Source organism: Meriones unguiculatus, chromosome 4, assembly GCF_030254825.1.
Source record: "Meriones unguiculatus strain TT.TT164.6M chromosome 4, Bangor_MerUng_6.1, whole genome shotgun sequence".
NCBI lineage: Eukaryota > Metazoa > Chordata > Mammalia > Rodentia > Muridae > Meriones > Meriones unguiculatus.
The window spans coordinates 25,555,991-25,578,649 of record NC_083352.1 but is presented as its reverse complement, the minus strand read 5'-3'; the positions used below and the strand labels follow the sequence as shown (position 1 = coordinate 25,578,649).

Genomic DNA, 22,659 nt, shown 5'->3' with positions numbered 1-22,659 from the left:
CAAAAAGCACAAAGGTATAAATACAACTTGAGAGGTAGAAGACAGTGTCCAATCCCACCAGTAACCTAGGAAGCAGAGGCTAGAGGAGATGCTGAATTTATCTTTCAGATAATTAAATTCTTCTAAATGATATTATTAGAAAATAATAAGTGTTCAATAAAATGGGAAACTTCTAATGTTCCCAGCGAGAATGTAAATTGGAGATTAAAATTCAGAAGCCTTTAAAAACTTTCATTCTCCTTTAATAACCCCCCATTATGAGTGAACATAAAGAAATAACCTTAAATATGAACAAGGGCAGACTGTCATAGTTTGCAGTTTCATAGAAAGTATTAACCCCTTCCCACCCACACCCACAGCCCGGGGGGGGGGGGAAGAACTCACAAAGAGTGCCTTTGGGATTGGCGGGAGAGCAGCCCCTCCCCCTCACCATCTGCTGCTGAGTCCTACAGATTCACCCCAGGTTTGCTCCCTTTCAGGCCACCTGGGGACAAGGGAGGTTTCTCAGTCTCACTCCTTTGGGAAAACCCTGGCAAGCTTTACTGTACACCCAAGGGTGAAATAAAGAAAGTTCAAAGCAGTCAGCAAAACGCTCGGCTCTAGAAAAGCCTGCTGAGCACCAAGTAGGATCCTGAAGCCCGAAGCACTTGGGTTAGTCCTCTCATTTAAAAATATTTAATGAATTAATTTATCTATTTATTATTTATTTATTGGTTTTTCAAGACAGGGTTTCTCTGTGTAACTCTGGCAGTCCTAAAACTCACGCTGTAGACCAGGCTGGCCTCGAACTCAGAGATCCACCTGCCTCTGCCTCCAGAGTGCTGAGATTAAAGGCCTGTGCCACCATGCCTGGCCAATTTATTATTTTTTAAACACATTGTACAGTTTAAAAACTAAATACCAGTAGATATTAAAATTGTGGCCTGTGTGGGTGTTACACTGTGCTTCTGACTCCTCTGTTAATTTATTTTCTATATGTAACCCATTTACTTATCTATTACTGTGGCTGTGAGCTCTTGTCCCTGAGGTAGGGGGACAGCAACCTCATATGCCATAGTCCGTGAAAGTAAGAGGATAATTTTGTGGCATCAGTTCTTTTTCTTCCATCCTGTGTAGGTTCTAGATTTAGACTCAGGTTTCTAGGCTTTTAAGGCAAGCGCCTTCCCAGCTGAGCCATTTTACCTGCCCTATAACTCCTTGTTTTTTCGGTTATAAAGATCCCCAGCTGCTCTTTAGTTTCTCGGTCTTAAATAATGACTACCTCTCTAGAATGAAAGCCTTTAAAATCTAAACAATTAAAAAAATGATTAAAAAAGGGCAGGGCATGTTGGTGCATGCCTGTAATCACAGCACTCGGGAGGCAGAGGCAGGTGGATCTCTATGAGTTCGAGGCCAGCCTGGTTTACAAATCTAGTTATCTGTGAAGTTAAGGCTACACAGAGAAACCCTGTCTCAAAAAAACAAAACACAGAAGCTCAAAGCATGGGCCAGGAGAGATGGCTCAGGGGTAGAGGGCAGTGGCTGCTCTTCCAGAGGACTTAGGTTTGATTCCCAGCACATGCTTGGTAGCTTGCCTTATGTAACTCTAGTTCCAGGTACCCTGATGGCCTCTTCTGGCCTCTGCAGGCACTAGGCATTCGTGTGGCATGCAGACATACAGGCAGAAAAAACACCAGTACACATGAAATACTAAAATGAATGTTTACAAATCTCAGCAGCATTTGCACACATACTTAGGGAACTGTGCACATGAGAGCTCTTTATGGCATTATTGCTTACGACAGAAGAGAGCCACAGTCTAAGTTTCCAGCAGAGGGCATAGAGAAATAAGCCATGCCTGCCGGTATTGTTCAGCGACTATAAGAAGGAATAAATACTTCTCTGTGTATTGGCCCCGAAAGAATGGATGCCATCATGTGGAAAGCGAAGGTCAGGACACGTGTAGCCTAAAACTGCATGCTTACTCGATTCTCCGGGAACAGAGAAGTGTGTCTACAAAATGAAAATGTCAATAGATGTCCAGAGGAAAGTTTCGGGAAGAAATCTCCAAAGGGAGCACTGTGGTGACAGTGACTGTGGCTTGTACTAAGGAATCCCAGGTAGCAATGATTAAGGTAGGTTCAAAATTCCCTGGAAGGAGAAGAGAATATTCTCACGTGTCGCCTAGGTAAGTGACAATTAACGTTTAAGAAAACTCAGTGGTTAAGAGCTCAGGACCCACATCAGCAACAGCAGTTCACAACCTCCACTAACTCCACCTTCAGGGACTTTAGCACCCTGCTCTGGGCTCCACAGGCACACACATGCACCTGTACATACATACACACACACACACACACACATCCACACAAGCACACATCCACACATAGGCATACATCCACACACATACGCTCCACACATATACACACATACACACAATTACACATACACACCTAGACACACACACACACACACTCACCCCACACACAAATTAAAAAAACTTTTTGAAAAGATTAACGTTTATAAGCCAGGTGTGGTGGAGCACCTCTTTAATCCCAGCGCTCAGAGAGGCGGAGGTAGGTGGATTTCTGTGAGTTCGAGCTTTCAGCCCACCCTTGTCTTCCATATCCATATATTCTTCTGCTTCTACGTGTTTAAATACTTAGGGTTTCACAATTCACACTCTTTATTCAGAGACAAAGCGAAGCCAGCACCAGAGAGCCTCTGCTTTCTTCCAGGTATTCAGTCCGTGTTGATCGCTTTGCTCCATTGTAGTAGCTTCTGGGTGTCTGTCAGTCTTCCCGTTTCCACAGGAGATCCACTTCAGGCTCTAGTTGCCCCTGCTCCTCCACAGCCTTCACTTGTTTAGGGTCTATAAGCTATTAAAAAGAAAAAGCCAATACTGCATCCTCCCATGGCTCCTCGGACTTGGACCCAGCTGGTGGTGTCGAAGGAATGAAGAAAAGACAGATACGGACAGACAGACAGAAAAGCTGGGAGTGGTGAACAGGGCTCCCTGCTGGAGAGAGCACAGCACACCGGAAGCTCGGCCGGTTTAGTAGGTAGAGTTGAACAGAGAGGCGGGGTTATTAAATACAGATAAACAAAGAGGCAGGTACACAGTTGATCAGGGAGACAGATTCAGCTAATCTTAGAGGGCGCCCACTGTAGAACAGTCTCCAGGCCTCGGATACCAGGAGAGACAGCTACGGAGGACGTTTTCTGTACGCACTGTCAACGTCCTGTCTTGGACCCGAGGAAGGCTGTGGCCCCACGCCTCAGAGCCAGACACGGAGGCTCTGGGGTCCTTGACATGACTTATGCCCATGTCAACAGCCCATGTTTTCGTCCACTCAGGACTTGACTCACTCGGAGTTTTCTCTTCTCCCTGCAAGGCTGGTGGGCACACGCTTTTAATTAACCCAACACTTAGGAGGCAGAAGCAGGTGGATCTCCTTGAGTCTGAGGTAGCCTGGTCTACATAGCGAGTCCCAGGCCAGCCAGCGCTGTGTAGTAAGACCTTCTCTAAAAAAAAAGGGGGGGGGTGAGGGTGTGGGTGGGGCCGGGGAAGTGTAAAGAAAATAAAGCAGCTTGGGTCATTTTCCTCCCCAAAGGCACTTGCACAAGGTTATGGGGAAACACTAGTCGTGGTAGGGATGGGGCGTGGGGTGTGGAAATGTTCAGGACCCGAGGAAAGAGTTTCTGAGACAGAATTTCGGGAGACCTGTGGACTGGGTGGCATCCCTCCTCCTCCCCATGCTCTGGCTGCCTTTGAGAGGGATCCACAGGCCAGGAAAGGGTTAGAAATCAACCAGCAGGAGCGTTGAGGAGCGGAGACCAGGGGGAAAGGGCTGAGGAATCCGTGGTCTCTGCAGGAAGGCCGGTAGGCTGCAGCTGCCCAGGCCTCCCAGGCCTTGCTAAACAGAGCTGTTAAATAAGCCGCCGTCGCAGGGGACATCCTCAAAGGTGGAGCCAGACAGGGAGGGCAGGTCTGCAGCTGCGGGTCAGAGGTGGCACGGAGGAAGCACCGGTGGCACATTCTCTCCCCAGCTCGCTATCCTCCTTGTTTTTCGTGTTCCCGGAGAGCATGCCCGCCTGTGCCCTCCACTCGAGAAAGGCCATCGCTGGGCAGCTTTGATGGAGCGTTCGCATTCCGCTCCACTACTTCTCAGAACATTCCAGAGCCACAAAGGAGCAGCTAGCTGACGGAGGAGGGTCTCTGCCCGCAGCTGCAGCCACCCTGGGGCTTCCTCCCTGGAGCGCAGATGTGAGGGAAAGTGAGGAAAAGGGCATTCGGGAACTTGGGCTGTGTGCCTGCCAGCTGAACACCCCGCCGTCCTCCCCTCTGCCTCGACGCCTTGGTTCAGGGGGCAGCCACTGGCCCGTTCCCCGCATCCCTTCAGGGACATGCTTCAGTTTGCACCGAAGGAGCTGAGCACAGACTTCGTCGACTGGAAACGCATGTACTCCGTTAAAAAATAACAGCAGGAAGGGAGAAGGGGAAAAAAAATCTGTTGGCGAAAGGACAGAGTGGAATCACAGAGCAATTATACATCCCAGAAAAGACAACTCTCTTATGGTGTCAAAAGGTCCTCCCAGACCTTACCCAGAGCTCCTCGGAGGCTTTCATAAACTAGTAGTCCTGTCTTAGGCTGAACTTTGATTTTGTGAATGCAAGAAAAAAGGGCATTTTCCCTATGCATGCTATAGGACCACACACACACACACCAGGCATTTGCAAATTCCGTCTACACAGGGCAGACATAAGCTGGGAAAGCAATCTGTCCCCCCCCGAAATGGTTAGGCTACTTCCCACAGCATCAAATCACCAGGCACTCACTTCTGAGTGTTGCTAGGGGGTCTTTCTGGCTCTGTCCGCATTGATGCTGTCACAGGCACTGGTAAAAGAGGCCTAAGGTATGCTAGCCCACAGGTTTCTCCTTTGACTGTTGTCTCTCTGGAAGCAGCATGAGGGAGGCAAGTGTTTCCATCCTTTGCTGTACACCACTCAGGTCCAAGCACAGGCTCTACTTCAGGCCCGAGCCCGTGCGTGGAGGGGCCTGAGAGTCAGATTTCCCCTTCTCCCTCCTTTCCCTTTTTTTCTCTCCCCTCTTTCCATATCCCTCCCCTACTTTCTGTTTTGTTTGCTTGCTTGTTTGTTTGTTTTTTAGTCAGGGTCTCATCCTATAGCCCAGATTCATACTCATGGCAGTCCTCCTGCATCAGCCTCCCAGTTGGTGGGGACTCCAGACACACGCCACGGTCTCCTGCAACATTAGTGGCATTTGTCCTGTTCCGGGCACTTGTGCTGGATCTTGTGCTGGCAGGTTAGGTACTCTACCACTGAGCTACACTCCCAGCCTGAGATTCATTCAGTATTGCTAACTAACTCCCAGAGAATGCTAGTGCTCTCCCAGACAGCCCTGGGAAGTGAGACCCAGGAGGACCTTATGGAAACAGCAGACAAGCCACGGCATACCTACAGAATCGTCCTCAGTGTCCGTAGCCTTGGCTGTCCTGGTCTGTAGACCAGGCTGGCCTTGAACTCATAGAGATCCACCTGCCCCTGCCTCCTGGAGTGCTGGGATTACAGGCGTGAGCCACCACCCCTGGCTTGCTCCCTCTCTTCATATGGTCTCAGACTTTTGGCTGTCTTGGTGCATGAGGTTCCTACCCCGTCCTTGTGGTATCAGCTCAAGGACTGAGGGACGCCATGTACACTACCCTCCACTGATTCCCACTGAAAGCTTTTCATATCAATCATCATCATCATCACCATCTACAGCAGGCAAGCTGCTAGTTAGTTACCTTCCATACATTAAAAAGGATGAATGAATTGTATGGCCATCACATCTCTTGTTATGGTTGGGGTGGAAAATCTCTCCCGTGGGCTTGTGTATTTAAACACGTGCTTTCTGTATTGGACGTTGCAAAAATCTTTCAGACCTGGGGCTCAGCTGGTAGATGTAGGGCCATGGGGGAGGATCCAGAGCAGTGATTCTCAGCCTGTGGGTCTTGACCTCTTTGAGGTTTGCATTTCAGATATTTACATAATGATTCATAACGGTAGCAAAATTACAGTTGTGAAGTAGCAATGAAATAATTTTATAGTTGGGGTCAGCCCATGAGGAACTATATTAAAGGTTACAGCGAGGAGAAGGTTGAGGACACTTAGGCTAGGGTGTTATAACCCAGCCTGGTGTGGGTGTAGGCTCTCTGCTTCCTGACCCACTCAGATGTGAGGGATGTAAACTCATGCTGTAACCGGTATAAATAAGACTGTGCCTACTGCCGTGCCTTCCCTGCCTTGATGGACTGTGCCCTCTTAGACCATGAGCCAAAATAAATCTTCATGAAATTGCTTCTGTAGAGTATGCTATCACCGAAAAGAGAAAAGTAACTAGGGGCTGGATTGCACAGTGGTTACGGGCACTTGTTGCTCTTGCATAGGACTAGGCTTTAGGTTCCCAGCATCAACATGGCTGTTACAATCAACTGTAACTCCAGTTTCAGGAGATTTAATGCCTTCTTCTGGCCTCTGCAGGCACCAGGCATGCACATGGTGTACAGACATACATGAATACAAAACCACCATACACATAAAACAGTAAGTTTTAAAACTTAAAAACAAGGCAGGTGGTGGTGGCCACGCCTTTAATCTCAGGACTCAGGAGGCAGAGGCAGATGGAGCTCTGAGTTTGAGACCAGCCTGGTCTATAGAGAGAGAATTCCAGGATAGCCAAGGCTACACAGAGAAACCCTGTCTCAGAAAGTAATAATAATAATAATAATAAAATTAATAAATAAAAATAAGCTAGATTATATAAACCTGACCCAACAATGAACACCAAGCTTTCAAGAAACTAAATAAGTTGCCAAAAATTACACAATTAAAAGACAGTGGAGTCGAGCTGACACTGGTGGCAGGAGAGCCAATGATCCAGCCTTGAGGGCATGATTGAGGAAGAGCTGGGCCCACCATCTGTCTGCAGTGGGTGGCATGGGCAAGGAAGAGATGCCCTCCCCCATCCCCTAGACCCTCAAAGCCTTTGGTGAGGTCAGCATGCCCTGAGGTCAGGAAAGTGGGAGAGTTGGCCCTGCCTCTTGCCAGCTGACGCACAGAGCAGGCTGGGCAGCACAGTAGAGCTGGCTCTGGGGGCATGGGGGCACGTGAGCCAGCCCCTAGGGTATGAAAGAAGGAGAGCTGGTCCTGCCCCTCACCTGCTGCAGCATTGGGTGACCTAGCCAGGACAGTGCTGGAGAGCTCATCCTCTCGCCAGGAGAGCTGGTGGGCTGACCAACTCAGCTATCACCCAGGCCCAGATCCAGGGCTCTGAGTTGACTCACCCCAACATCTACCTCATCTATGAACTGCTAGAGCTCACGGAAGGGCCAGTCCTGCAGATCCAAAGCTGCATGGTCTCCACAGCACAGGACAACAAGAGGATATCCAAGAGGAGTCCCAGTGAGGGTCCAGTATTGATAAGTGTATCAGAAGCCTGCAAACAGACCAATGACTCATTGCAATGAACACTTGCAAGTAAAGATGTATGGACAAAAAGATACACTTCATGACACACTGTGACACCTTATAGCTTCCACAACAAACTTTTTTTTCTATTTTATTTTATTTTTTCAGGGAGGTTGTAAGGGTGGAGGGCACATATGAAGGGATGGAGAGATGAGTGGGATTGGGGTGCAAGATGTGAAATTTACAAAGAATTGATTAAAGATTTTTAAGAGAGAGGGAGGGAGGAGGGCTAGAGAGATGGCCCAGTGGTTAAGAGCACTTGCTGCTCTTGCAGGGGGCCCAGGTTCAATTCCCAGCACCATATGATAGTTTATAACCATCCATAACTCCAATTCCCCACTGCCCTCTCCTGGTCTCTTATAGTACAGCATGAATGCAGATCAAATACCTACACACATAAAATTTATATATATAGAGAGAGTAGATAGATAGATAGATAGATAGATAGATAGATAGATAGATAGATAGAATGAAATGGATGGAGCTGGGGTACTGATAGCTACATTATGCTTCTCCCCCCTCAGGAACACAGATAGTAAATTACAGGAAGACTCTGAAGAGTGGGGGTCTCCATGGACCCTAGGTACAGCTTTGGGACTATGCCTGGTTCTCCCATACATAGGAGCCAGCTCTCACCAACCTCCCACATCAGGTACTAAAACTAGGTTTGGGAATGAGTGGAGGATTGCTGCCCCAGACCCTGCTGCAGGAAGAAAACCAGGGGCTGATCTTCCTATCGTGAGACTTTAGGAAAGATGAAGTTGGGGGGAGGGAGAACTTATTGGGGGTACCAGAAATGGGATTGGGAGTATCAGCAAAGACAAAGTATTATAAGAAAATGTCATAATGAAATTATTAACTTGTACACTTATTTAAAACAAACAACAAAAAGAGATATAAGTAAAAAAATTAATAAATTCAATATTTTCCCTTCTTTTGTTTCTAGAACAAGCCTTAGGAAATAGCTTAAGGCTGATGGCCTTAGAAAGCTGTTCATGTGTCCGATTCCACTATCACAGTTTCTCCCTGGAAGAGGTTTTAGTGGCCATGCTTATGGTATAAATTAAAGATACCGTGATCTAGAGAGAGGGCTCTTCAATGTCCTCCTTGTATATGAAATGGCCAGACAGTAAACCACTGCCTATGACATTTGACAATTACACCCAAAAGTTAGAAGACTCAAAAACCTGAGGAATGGACTGGAAAGATTTCTCTCTCCCATACTCTAAACAGGAAAGCAGTGTGCTTTATCAGAAAACAAACAAACAAACAAAACAGATATTCACAAAGATCATCTGATTGCTGCTGCTAAGATATCCATGCCTTCCCAAAGTAGTGGAAGAAATGGTGATTTATTTTTTAACATGCTAATAAATGTTGTGCTGCTGTTAAATACACAGGTAAATACTGAACACAGGAAGCTGGAGTGGCGGCTCAGCAGTTAAGAGCTGGTTGCTCTTCTAGAAGACACAGGTTTGATTTCCAGTACCCACATGGTGGCTCAGAACCGTTCATAACTCCAGTTTTTCACTGGAACAGTATCAGAGAGCTATACCCTGATCCTCAGGCAGAGAGAGAGATTCTGAGCTTTTGAACTCCCAAAACCCAGCCCCAGTGACACACTTCCCCCAATAAGGCCACACCTCCTAATCTTTTTAATCCTTTCAAATATTACCAACTCCCTGATGGCTTAAGCATTCAAATATATGAGTCTACAGGGTCCATTCATATTCAAACCACCTGGTAAGTGTCAATAAACACCAGCCCTTTTTCACCATCTCCGTCTCTTGCCACAATAGTATAACCACTTCTACGACGGTTAGAGTTTATTCCTAGCATATGGAATCTAACCCAGCAAAGATGGGCTCTTGTACCTCACAAAGTCAATTTCCCTCCTAAAGTTTTGCTTCTGAATTTGTTACATAAATATTCAAATGTTTTATGCCCTTTGGATTCTCAAGTTGAAATTTAATCCCTGATGCAATAGTTTTGGGGATGTAGTCTTTGGAAAATGATTGACCCATGAGGAATCTGTCCTTACAAATAGGACTGGATATTGTGCCTGTAGGCTAGCCTTGGGGGAGGGGGGTGTCTTTTATAAACTAATGATTGATGCGGGAAGGTCCAGCCCACTGTGGATGGTAGCACTCCTAGGCGAGAGGCACTGAGTTATATAAGAATGCCACCTGAGGAAGCTATGGGGAACAGGCCAGTAAGAAGCATTCCTCCACAGCCTCTGCTTCGGTTCCTGCCTACAGGTACCTGCCCTGAGTTCCTGACCTGAGTTCCCTTCAAGATGAATCCATGATGGAGGTATGTAAGCCAAATAAACCTTGAGCCAAATAGCTCAAGTTGCTTTTGGTCATGGTGTTTAACCCAGCAATGTAGAGCTAACTAGAACACGGGTATGCTACAAAAGAAGTTGATGGACGGTCATCCTTTTTAACCTGTCTGTCTCCCCCGTGTGAGGACACATCATCCTTCTCCAAAGCAAGCAACAGGAAGCCACCATTTTGGAAGCAGAGAGCAGCCCTCACCAGTCAACACAACCTGCTTGCATCTTGATGCTGGACTTCCCAGACTCCAAAATTTGTAAAAATTCCTCTTCAGTTCTTTGTAGCATGCCCCATCAGTGACATCATGCTATAGAAGCATAAATGGACTACCACATAGAGAGACTATGTGTGAGGGAAAGGCAGGAAGGAAGGGAAGCTAGCTGGGAGAAGATGGAGAACTGTATTATTTCTGGTTTTGGCCTTCAGATGGTCTTATCACTCCATAAAAATTTTAGCAAGTTAGACATGTCTCGCCATTGTGTTGAATTGTCTGGGGCAGATGCAAAAGAGTGTGTGTGTGTGTGTGTGTGTGTGTGTGTGAAGGGTGGCTATATGACTTAGCAACTCAGATAAAAACATTTGCCAAGGAGAGATGGCTCACAGGTTCAGAGCACTGGCTGCTCTTCCAGAGGTCCTTAGTTCAATTCCCAGCAACCATATGGTGGCTCACAACCATCTATAGTGAGATCTCTTCTGGTATGCAGCTGTACATGCAGGCAGAACATTGTATATATAATAAATAAATAAATCTTAAAAAAAAAAAAAAAAAAAAAAAAAACACTTGCCAAACAAGCCTGAAGACCTGAGTTTTGAGTTCTGGATCCCATAATAGAAGATGAAAACAAGACTCCCGCATTCATATGCTCATAACTCTTAAAAAGTGTATATTATGTCAAGATTAGTAGGAGTCCAAGGAAGTCTTACCGTATGATTTTCAGAAGTTGCTTGCCCTATACCTATCCAAGCTTGCAATCCTGTCTTGGTTTGTTTGTTTCGTTTTTGAGACAAGGTCTCACAGTGTAGCTTTGGAAGGCCTAGGACTCACAATACTGACCTGGCCTTGAACTTACAGAGCTCTGCCTTTGCCTCCCTGGTGCTTGGATTAAAGGTGGGCATCAACACACCTATCCAAAGCCTGCAATCTTTGAACAGGATAATAATGTTAGGTACCCAATGGGGAGATGGTAATTTCTCTTTAAGTAGGGGACTCATCTTTAGTCAAGGATAATCTGAAGTTTACTTGTTGGGTAAGTAGGATCTCTGAAGAGGAGAAAAGTAAGATGACCCCCTGAAGCTATGGGCTCAGGTTCACCTAGCCTCCACCGTAGACCAACTTGGCAATAGTCGCTGGCTTAGGCATTTTAAAAAGCATAGCTCATTAAGTTCAGAGCAGAAGAATTATGGCCGTTTGTGTAGAACAGGGAAACATGGAAAAGGGAAACTATTTTAGGACTTACAGAAGGGAGAAACTGTCTCAGACATCCCATGTAGGGTAAATGTTTCAGGATGTTTCCTGGAGGCTCAAAGTTTGAATAACAAACCATTCGGTTAATCCTTTAAAGAATGTGGTAAGAGTACTGGACACAAAAGTTGCATTTTCTCTGTATTAGCTCATCTGACGTGGTAACTGAATGAACAGTTGCTTAAAGTGGAGCATCTGGAACCTGCCACAGAAGATTCTCAGCACAGAGTACAATAGGTACTGTTCAGGCGGGTAAAGGAAGAAAGCGACTCCTGCACACAAGGAGAGGCTTTTCTGAGTACGGCCTTCCACTCCTATCTAACTCTCTGGTTCCATGGGATCAAGGCTATTATTTATCAAAGCACAGTGAGTTGCCTATGATTGGCAGTTAATACGAGGCTGTGTTGGGTGCAGAGATTAAGTTTAGACCTTAAGTATTGCAGATGCAGGTCCTTTATCTCCAACCAGCACGTTCCTTCTTTCTCTCAAAACTGGCATCCCAGGTTCCATCCTGTCTCCTTTCCTCTCTCACGTAGTCCATGTGCGCCGGGGAAACCTGACCCACTCTGCTCCAGTGGTTTCATCGCATCCTGTCGTCCTCCCACCCACAACGATTTGGTAAAAGATGGTTCCCAGATCAGTAAAAAAAAAAAAAAAAAAAAAAAAAAAAAAAAAAGAAGCAAGATAAGGTGATATTTGCTGGAGATTGCAAAGAAAGAAACTTTCTTAATCTATAGGAGCTACTCGGAGGAAAAACTCTTTTTCACCTGGGCATGGGCATGAATGAAAAGCCTAAGTCTGTAAGAGATCCAGGCAGTGGTCTTGTGACCACAGTGAAGCCAACCTTCCTATACAGTGGGCAATGCAGAAGACAGAGATAGGAAGAAGGGGGTTTCTATTGCTGTGATCATGAGAGAGCCTGGATAAATAAGCCTGACCAACTCCATGACAGGCTTTTTTTTTTTTTCTAGACAGAACAGGCCTAAGAGTTATGGGAAAATACACATACACACACACACACACACACACACACAGAGAGAGAGAGAGAGAGAGAGAGAGAGAGAGAAAGGACAACTGATTAGAAACAACCAAGACATCTGGCCTGGGGAAGATGAGGTGCTTAACTACCGGTTTGAAAAGTACCTACCAGTCCTGATGGGAGTCACATAGCCTCCATAGGCACCAGCCAATCCCTGCTGCTGAGGTCACTTAGCCACAAGTAGGAATTCCCGTTTCCATTTCTGGCTGTAAGGAGCCTGCAAGCTCCCGGGGGGGGGGGGGGGGTTGCCGCCATGTTGCAAAGATGGGGATCCCAGCATACTGGACTTCTACAGAATAAACGCCCGTTATTGCTTGCATGCTTCTTGAGTCTGAGGGTTGTTCTTTCAGCATGTTCCACACCCTAACAATAGGACACCGTGACCACAGCAACTCTTATAAAGGGAAACATTTAATTGGGTCTGGCTTACAGGTTCAGAGGTTTAATCCATTAACATCCCGGTGGGAAGCATGGGGGCATGTAGGCAGACATGGTGCTGGAGAGGAAGCTGAGAGTTCTATATCTGAATCAGGAAGAGAGAGTGACACTGGGCCTGGCTTAAGCTTCCGAAACCTCAAAGCCCACCCCTAGTGACACACTTCCTCCATTAAGGCCACACCTACTCCAAAAGGCCAGATGTCCTAATCCTTTCAAATAATGCCACTCTCTATGAGCCTATGGGGGCCATTTTCATTCAGTCCACTACAGAAAGTGGGAAACAAACATTTCTTGGCATACTGAGGCTGGGGTCAAGACTTGCCTGAAAAGCATTATCTATCTGTATGGGCTTTACAGTTATGTCAACCTATAATCTTCCTCTATTGCATAAACTTGTTAGAAAGAGATTTTGTTGTGTTACTTATAATCAAAATATTCCTAACCAATATAATGAGAGTTTAGACATGATCATCATAAAGATTCCTTTCAGTTTAATAATGATCCCATTAAGAACTCTACCAAAGGACTGAAGAGATGGCACAGATGTTAAGAGCACAGGCTGTTCTTCCAAAAGTCCTGAATTCAATCTCTAGCAACCACATGGCAGCTCACAACCATCTCTAATGAGATCTGGTGTCCTCTTCTGGCGTGCAGGCATGTAGGCAGGCAGAACACTGTACACATAATAAATAAATAAATCTTTAAAAAAAGGAACTCTACCAATAGCAAACCATCTGTTTATTTATTTTGGTTTTTCGAGACAGGGTTTCTCTGTGTAGCCTTGGTGGTCCTGTACTCGATTTGTAGACCAGGCTGGCCCTGAACTCACAGAGATCTACCTGCTTCTTCTTCCTAGGGTGCTGGGATCACAGGTGTGCACCAACTACTTTTATTACTGTCTCAGGTAGGTTATTGCTGTGACAAGACACTGCGACCAAAGCAAGCCAGGGAGAAAAGGGTTACTTAGCTAACACTTCCACATCACTGTTGGTCATCCAAAGTCGGGGGAGAAACTCAAACAGGGCAGGGACCTGGCGGCAGGAGCTGATGCAGCCGTGGAGGTGTGCTGCTTACTTCTTGCTCAGCCAAGGCCACCAGCCCAGAGAACCGGCTGGGTTCTCCTCCATCAACAATTAAGAAAACAGCCTACACGCCTGCCTGCAGCCCCAACTTACCGAAGCACTTTCACAAGCTTCACTTGACCAACTTAGAAGAGTCTTGCGAAGAGAAATATCTTACTTTTCCAGCACTTTGAACAGTGTCAGGCACAGAACAGGCACTGAACCAATATAAGTAAGTTGATTGATTCGACAATTATTTAATACCTACCGTATGCCAGTCATTGAACAAGGTGCACAAAGTAAAGCCGCTTTTGGGTGCTTCGCCTGTCTATATGTCAGTACACTAAGTGCCTCCCTGGTGCCTGCAGAGGCCGGAAGAGGGCATTGAAGCCCATGGAACTGGAGCTACAGATAGTCGTGAGCCACGCGGTGGGTGCTTGGAGTCAAACCCAGCAGCCCTTCCGGAAGAGCAGCCAGTGCTTTTAACTGCTGAGCCATCTCTCCAGACAGCGTGTCTGTGTGTGTGTGTGTGTGTGTGTGTGTGTGTGTGTGTGTGTGTGCGCACACATACACATATATATTAAGCTTCCATTCCTTCGGCCTCTACCTCCTAAGTGCTGAGATCACAGACATGGGTCACCATACCTAGTTTTATATGGTGCTGGAAACTGAACTCAGCACTTTGGGCATACTAACAGGGATAAAGACCTAAAACAAATATAGAATAATATAGGAGTGCAAAATGCCAAGCATTATCTGGTTGTGAGCCACCGTGTACTTGCTGGGAATTGAACTGAGGACCTAGGGAAGAGCAGACAGTGCTCTTAACTGCTGTGCCCTCTCTTCAGCCCCTCCAAAAGGTTTTTAATACAGTTTTGTTGCAATATATATATATATATATATATATATATATATATATATATATATTACCTAGCAGGCATGGGTGATACATAACTATAATCTCAGCCCTTGTGATGCTGAGTCAGGAGGATCAGAAGATGAAGGACATTTTGAGCTATATGAGGAGTTTGAGGCCAACCTGGACTGCATGAGACCCTTTCAAAAGGAAGAAAGAAAGGAGGAAGGGAAAAAGGGAGGGAATCAAGCAAGATGATCCAGCAGGCAAAAGTGCTTGCTGGTAAAGCCGGATGACCTGAATTTGAGTCGATATCCTTAGAAGTTTTCATCTGACCTCCACATTTGTGCTGTGCAATGTGTGTGCTCACACACACACACACACACACACACACACACACACACACACTGATAAACATATTTTAAGGAAGGAAAGAAAGAAGTACAGTTTCATTCACCACCTCTAAAAGAAGAAAGAATATATGAGCTGGGTGTTGGGGCGAACGCCTTTAATCCTAAAACTTGGAGGCAGAGGCATATGAATCTGAGGCCAGCCTGGTCAACAAAGAGAGTTCCAGGACAGCCAGGGCTGTTACACAGAGAAAGCCTGTTTCAAAACAACAACAAAAGGAATGTGTGCATAACCTGAGCACAGGCATCATTCACACACTCATTCTGCTCATTCACGCTGAAAGCCAGGACTGGCTACTGTTCCTCCTATCCACTTTGGTGAAAGGACTACAGAACACCAAGCCCACCCACAGCAGAGGCAGCAGCTCATCTGCCCTAGGGGACAGGTACACCCATCGCCCACTGAGCTCTCAGAGGCAGAAACAGCCATAAACCCTCCGCCCATCCAGCTCTGCAGAAGCCACGGCAGATCTACAGAATGAGCGAGCCCAGGTTCTCCTTCCCGTGGAAGAACGAAGGCTGCCTCTCCACCGGGGAGCTGCAATCAGTGCTTAGCATGGATGCCTTGAATTCTTGCCTAACTGCACGCCACACTTCACACTGAACAAACTTTTTTCTCTGAGTTTGCTTCTTTTTTTAAATCTGTAGTTGTCTTAGTTAGGTTTCTGTTGCTGTGATAGAATACGATGACCAAAGCAACTTATGAAAGATAGTATTTAGTTGAGCTTACATTTTCAGAGGGCTGGAGTCCATGATGGCAGAGTGAAGGCGCGGTACAGGCTGTTGCAAGAGCAGTGAAAGTTCGTATCTCACAGGCAGGAGGCAGAGAGGCCACACTGGGTATTTGAGTATTTGGAAACCTGGAGGCCAGCCCCCAGTGTCACACCTCCTCCAACAAGGCCACATGTCCAAATCTTTAGCCAACAGTTTCATCAGCTGAGGACCGAGTATTTAAACATATAAGAATAGAGGGGCCATTTTCACCCAAACCACCAAAATAGTTGATAAAATTGTCTGTACTTACAGTGTACAATATAAGACTCCGAAATATGCATGTATCATGGAATAGCTAAATTAAGCTAATTAATGTGTACATACCTCACATACTACATACTTTTTTTTTTTCCAGACAGGGTTTCTCTGTGTGGCCTTGGCTGTCCTAGACTCAATTTGTAGACCAGGCTGGCCTCGACCTCACAGAGATCCACCTGCCTCTGCCTTCCTGAGTGCTGGAATTAAAGGCATGCACCACCATGCCTGGCTTCATACTTACCTTTGTGTGTGTGTGTGTGTGTGTGTGTGGTGAGGAAACAAAACCTACTGTCTTAGCAAATTTCAAGTATACAGTATACCATGATTAACTATATTCACCATTTTGCATAAGCCACGTCTTTCAATGAAAATGAAAGAAAAAAATTAAATGTGGGCTTTCTGCTCTGCCTGGGGATCGGTCCATAGTGCATTGTTCTTGATTTCTGGTGTAACTTAAAGGGAAATGTATACAATGTCCAGAGCCCTTGATGTCCTGCAGATGAAGGAGAAGGATGTCCTCAAATTCCTCGCCTCAGGAACCGACTTAGGTGGAACCAACCTAGACTTTCAGATGGAGCAATACATCTACAAAAGAAAGAATGATGGTTATCTACATCATAAATCTGAAGAGGACCTGGGAGAAGCTGTTGCTTGCGGTTTGGGCTGTTGTTGCTATTGAGAACTTGCTGATGTCAGCGTCATTTCCTCCAGGAGCACTGGCCAGAGAGCTGTGCTGAAGTTTGCCGCTGCCACTGGAGCCTCTCCAATTGCCGGCCGCTTCACACCCGGGACCTTCACTAACCGGATCCAAGCAGCCTTCAGGGAGCCCCGGCTTCTGGTGGTGACTGACCCCGGGGCTGACCACCAGCCCCTCACGGAGGCCTCTTATGTCAACTGCCCACCATCGCTCTGTGCAACACCGGAGCCTCCTCTGCGCTGTGTGGACGAGCCTCCTCTGCGCTGTGTGGACATCGCCATCCCAGGCAACAACAAGGGAGCTCATTCGGTGGGTCTGACGTCATGGATGCTGGCCCGGGAAGCACTGCGTGTGTGTGGCAGTATCTCCCATGAGCACCTATGGGAGGTTTTACTTCTGCAGAGATCCAGAGGAGACTGAGAAAGAGGAGCAGGCCGCTGCTGAGAAGGCCGTGACCAAGGAGGAATTCCGGGGCCAATGGGCTGCGCCAGCTCCTGAGTTCACTGCCGCTCAGTCCGAGGTGGCAGCCTGGTCTGAGGGTGTAGGGGGCCCTCTGTACCCATCCAGCAGTTCCTTACTGAAGACTGGAGCGCCCAGCGGGCCACTGAGGACTGCTCAGCAGCTCTCACAGCACAGGCCACCGAGTGGGGTGGAGCCACCACTGAGTGGTCCTGAGCTCCTCTACAGACACCTCAGCAAAGGGGGAAAAGGTGGAAGGAAAGGAAAGTTCCTAAAAACTAAACAATAAAAAGATTTTAATTGTATTACTTCTCTAAGAATCCAGTAATTTTCTTAGCCTTGTAAAATCCTTTAGTTCTGAACCTGCGTGTTTATCTAAGTATAGAGTAAAAATATCTAGGAAAATAGAGCAACAGTTTACAGGGCATCTGCCCTGTGGTAGGTGTTGTAAGCATGTAGAAGGGTACAGGAAGATCACACCCAAGTATAGGCAACAGGTGTCTAGGTTATAGATAAATACCATGCCATTTTTAAAAGATTTTTTTTTTTTTTTAGATTTTATGTATATGAGTGTTCCGTCTTCAGGCACACCAGAAGAGGGAGTCAAAATCCATTACAGATCGTTGTTGCTGGGAATTGAACTCAGGACCTCTGGAAGAGCAGCCACTGCCCTTAACCTCTGAGCCATCTCTCCAGCCCCTACTAGGCCATTTTAAACGAAGCAAATGAGCATCTTTTGATTTTTGGTATCCTAAAACCAATGTTCCTCGGTACTGAAGGGCAATTGCATTCTAGAGAAAAGCAGGGAAATTCGATACACAACTTTGAATTGTGTGGGTCAAGAAGATACAGCTGGTCTGTGTGTGGGCTGCTGTAGGAATGTACTTCAAAGCAGGTGACCCAAGTGTCAGGAATGTATGGTGTCACGGACGTCAAAAAACCAAGGTGATGGTTGGGTTTGTTCCAACTGAAGACTGTGATGGAGAATGGTTTCATGTCTCCTATACTCGGGTAGCCTTGGGATCTCCTTGGATAGAGAGGACAGGCACAGGCCTGGTTACTCATAACTTCTTTCCCTTTGTCTCCATGTTCACAGTCCCTCCTTACATTCCTACGTTCACCGGTCCTCACAGATTGGAGTCCACTCGATTGGTTTCGTTTTAATCTGATGATCCGTAAAGATCTGACTTCCAAGCAGGGTCATAATCACAGATACCGGGAGCAAAGCTTAAAATATCTGTTGAGGTCAGAAGGATTTTTTAAGAGCTAGAGGACCAGGACACCTACAAGACAGCATCTTCTACATGGGACGGAGAAGCTGCACCCGTAGCTGCCCCAGGAAAGCCATGTAGGAGAGAAACGCAAGCACGACCTGGAGCCTGCCTCTCGCACTGAGCTTCTGAGAAGCGCGGCATGCTGGGCGCCTGAAGTCCGAATTAAGACGTGGAGTCTGCGTTCTCCGAGTTTCCTCTACTGTGCTTCCTCGCGGAGACCCAGGAGACCCTATCAGCGCTTACTATCCAGCCAAGGCGATGTGCTAACCAATCACAGCCCATAGGCGTCCCCTGTGTAAGTAACTGTTCACAGGCACTAGAACAGAGGCTGTTCCCTGAAACCATCTCTGGAGTGGTTTATCTCGGCACCCTTTACCAACACACGGCGTCGCTGTCTTGTCGGGGGATGCCCCAGTAATGACAACACAATCCCGTGTTTCAAAATAGCTAATGGAAGGAATGAGGATTTTGAAATGTTCCTAACACAAACATATGATAAATATTGGCTAGGATGGATATGCCAATAACTCTGACCTAATCATTATATAGTGTATGCGTGTATGAATTAAAATATTTATCCTGGCCGGGCGAGGTGGCACACACTTGTAATCCCAACCCCTGGGAGGCGGAGGCAGGCAGATCTTTGTGAGTCCTGTCTGGCCCACAAAGTGAGTCCAGGACAGCCAAGGCTATACAGAGAAACCGTGCCTTGAAACACCAATAAATAAATATATAGAGAGAAATAATATACTTATCCCGTAAATATATGCAATTTCTACATGTCAAGGAAGGATAGAAGAAAGGGAAGGGAAGAAGAAGAGAGGCAGAATAAGGGATCAAATCAGTCTGGTATGGTGGTGTGTCGTGGAAGTGCAGCATTTGGAAAGGGAAGGTGAGAAAATCACTAATTGCAAGGCCAGCCTGGGCTACACAAGAAGGAAGAAGAAAAAGGGAAAATGACAGTAAGATAGATAATTCCTCAGAAGGTCAAGAAGACAGAGGAAACAGAACTTGACATTAACTTCAGAAACTAGCCCATGTGTCTCAGACATTTCAAGAGAGTTTATTTTTGGGGCCCTCCCTGAGATCCCAAGGAGTTTTACACTTCCTGAGAGCACTGTCTAAGACCACAGAAAGCCAAGAGGTCCTGCCATCCATCAGCCTTCCTTACCCCCCACCATGTGGTTGCTGGGAGCAGCGAGTGCTCTTAACAGTGGAGCCATCTCTCCAGCCCCAGTTGCACACACTTTTAATCCCAGTATTCTGGAGGCGGAGGCAGGAGGATCTCTGTTCGAGGCCAGCCTGGTCCGGGCCAGCCAGGACTACATAGTGAGACCTTGTCTGAAAAACAAAATAGACAGACAAGAAAAAATTCTTTAGGTTGGTGGTACACGCACATACACAAGGCCCTGAAGAAGGGCCTCATCCCAAGTAACACAAAAGGGGGGAGGGGCACTCTTTATTTGCACTGACATTGGGAGTGGAATCACAGACTTCCCCTGAATCTTGCCCGGCCTTTCTGCTTTCACTTATCTGCAAACTGGAATGCACTCTGGGCCATCATCCGTCACCCCCGCCCAACACCTCCCTCCGCGCCCCACCCAGGCTGGCCTCAGATAACAATCCTTTCCACACTGGCTTTGGCCCCACCATGTTTGGACTGCCTCAGAGTAAACACTGGAGTCCCTTCATCACATTCCGTTCACCTTAACACATTCCACACCTTGCCCTTGGCTGCAGGGGCCTGGATGCTTGCACTCAAGACTCAACTTATAGTGCCGGCTTTGTCCCAGGCTTGTTGTGAGACAAAGCCCTTCCTTCCTTTCCTTGTGGTTCTGGATGTCCTTTCTTGCTATCCCAAGTCTGCAACAGTCCAGTCTTTGTCTGTGAAGAGCCGGAACCTAATCCAAATCCACCAGTAAGAGGAAGTGCCCCTGGGCTTCTCCCTCAGTTTGGAGTGAGGCCCTAGGCGGTGGACAGACCCCTGATAGGCAGGCAGATAGGGAGAGAGGCCAGAAATAGATAAGGAAGATGGCGAACTTCCGGCTTCTTCCCTGTACCCCTAACCTAAGACGGAGACCTCAAGGCCTGGCTGGCTTTCTTCCTCACTGCTAGGGTCCCTGTCGGTGAGGGGTCTGACACGTTCAAGGCCCGATCTGGGGCATGTTTACCCCAAAGTTGTGGGCCTGTCAGCTCCCCCAGCTTTGTTCAAACTGAGCAACCCTAGATTACAAGCTGAAGGCTCCTGAAAGACCAGCCCTCAAGGAGAGAACTGTTTTAGTTCTCAATCCTGCTCTGGTCTTTCTGTGTGTGTTTCCTCACCCCTAAAAGCTGTCACCCTTCACCCGACGATTCTGTCTGTTCCAGCTTCGATGTTCCCCAGGCCACCATCTGTGGCTGGAGATTTTTTTCCCCCTGCCTTTTTAATTCTCTAAGTGCCAGAGAAAAAACCCAACCAAGACCTCTAGGTAGTAAGAGTTGAAGATGCACAGAAACAGGCTTCAGTAACGGCTAAGGGAGAGGAACAAAATGCAGGCAGCTTTAGAGCCTTGTGCTCCCAGAGAAGAGGTAACTGCCAGAGGCTTCCTCTATGGGCTCCATTTTCTCCTCAAAATGGAGGTGATTGGTGGGAGGGGAGGGGAGGGGCTGCCCTGGGCCTGAGTGCTTCTCTTTGAAGGATGAGAAGGCAGAGTTCAGAAAAGGGTATGGGATCCCCGGAACCAGTTACAGGTGATAGGCTGCAAGAGTCAATGGGTGATGGGAACCCAACTCCAGTCCTCTGCAAAAGGCTTAAACACTAAGCCCTCTATCTGTCCCCTCCATACCTTTTTTTTTGTTTTTTAATTAATGGCTTGGTTTAGTTTTTAATTTCTTTCTTTTTTGTTATTTTGTTAATGAGGTTTTTTTTTTTAAGATTTGTTTATTGTGTATACAATGTTCTGACTGCATGTACACCTGCAAGCCAGAAGAGGGCACCAGATCTCATTATAGACAGTTGTGAGCCACCATGGGGTTATTAGAAATTGAACTCAGGACCTCTGAAAGAGCAGCCAGAGGGCTCTTAACCTCTCAGCCATCTCTCCCGCCCTTGTTTTGTTTCTCAAGGCAGGGTTTCTCTGTGTAGCCTTGGCTGTCCTTGTCACTCTGTTGACAAGGCTGGCTCTGAACTCACAAAGATCTGACTGCCTCTGCCTCCCAAGTGCTGGGATTAAAAGCCACCACTGCAGGTGTTTTTAAGTTTCTTTGAAATAGGATCTCACTATGTAATCCAAGCTGGTCTCACACTCATTTCCTCCTACCTCCGCCTTCAAAATACTAGATGATAGGCACCATATTGGGAAATTCATTTCTTTTTATTACTGATAAATAACTTGTTGGAGACTGTAAAGATGGCTCAACGGATAAGAGCATTGCTCTTCCAGAGGTCCTGAGTTCAATTCCCACCAACCACAAGGTGGCTCACAACCACCTATACTGAAATCTGGTGCCCTCTTCTGGCAGGCAGGTGTACATGCAGACAGAGCACTCATACACAAAATAAATAAGTAAAATATTAATACCCTATTGTTAGTAAATACTCCATTCACAACTTGACCACCTGAAGGACGCCAGGGTCACTTCCAGGTTTTGTGAATTAGGAGCAAGGCTGCTATGAATTATCCATGTGCAGTTTTCTGACTGAACCACAGTTTGCCCTTCTCATTTGGGTGAATACCAGAGAGTGATATAATGTGGACCTCTCTGTTGCTGTAATTAACCATGACCAAAAGCAACTTAGAGAAGAGTTTATTTGGGGTTATGGTTCCAGAGGAAAGTCCTTAAGGGTAAAGAAGGCACGGCAACAAGCAGCAGGCCTGGGGGCAGGGGCAGGAAGCTGAGAGAGTCTATCTTCAACCACAAACACTCAGCAGAGAGAGAGTAGTAGGCATGGGTTGAAGGTATAGCTCTGAGATCCTGCCCCTAGTGCTGTACCTCAGCCAGCAAGACTACACCTTATATAAGTGTGTGTGTGTGTGTGTGTGTGTGTGTGTGTACTGGTTTTGTTTTTGTTTTTTGAGACAGGGTGTCTCTGTGTAGCCTGGGCT

General features: G+C 46.7%; 1 long non-coding RNA gene and 1 other non-coding gene across 2 annotated transcripts; both read left to right on the top strand.

Annotated features, from left to right (window-relative positions):
* Positions 1-8,508: 8,508 nt before the first annotated feature.
* Positions 8,509-8,646, top strand: LOC132653841 (small nucleolar RNA SNORA29). The gene has a single exon (XR_009591683.1). It is a non-coding gene; the product is annotated as a small nucleolar RNA SNORA29 (small nucleolar RNA).
* A 920-nt stretch (positions 8,647-9,566) lies between these two features.
* LOC132653610 (uncharacterized) lies at positions 9,567-18,915 on the top strand. The gene is made up of 2 exons (XR_009591350.1): positions 9,567-9,823; positions 17,856-18,915. It is a non-coding gene; the product is annotated as an uncharacterized LOC132653610 (long non-coding RNA).
* Positions 18,916-22,659: the final 3,744 nt, after the last annotated feature.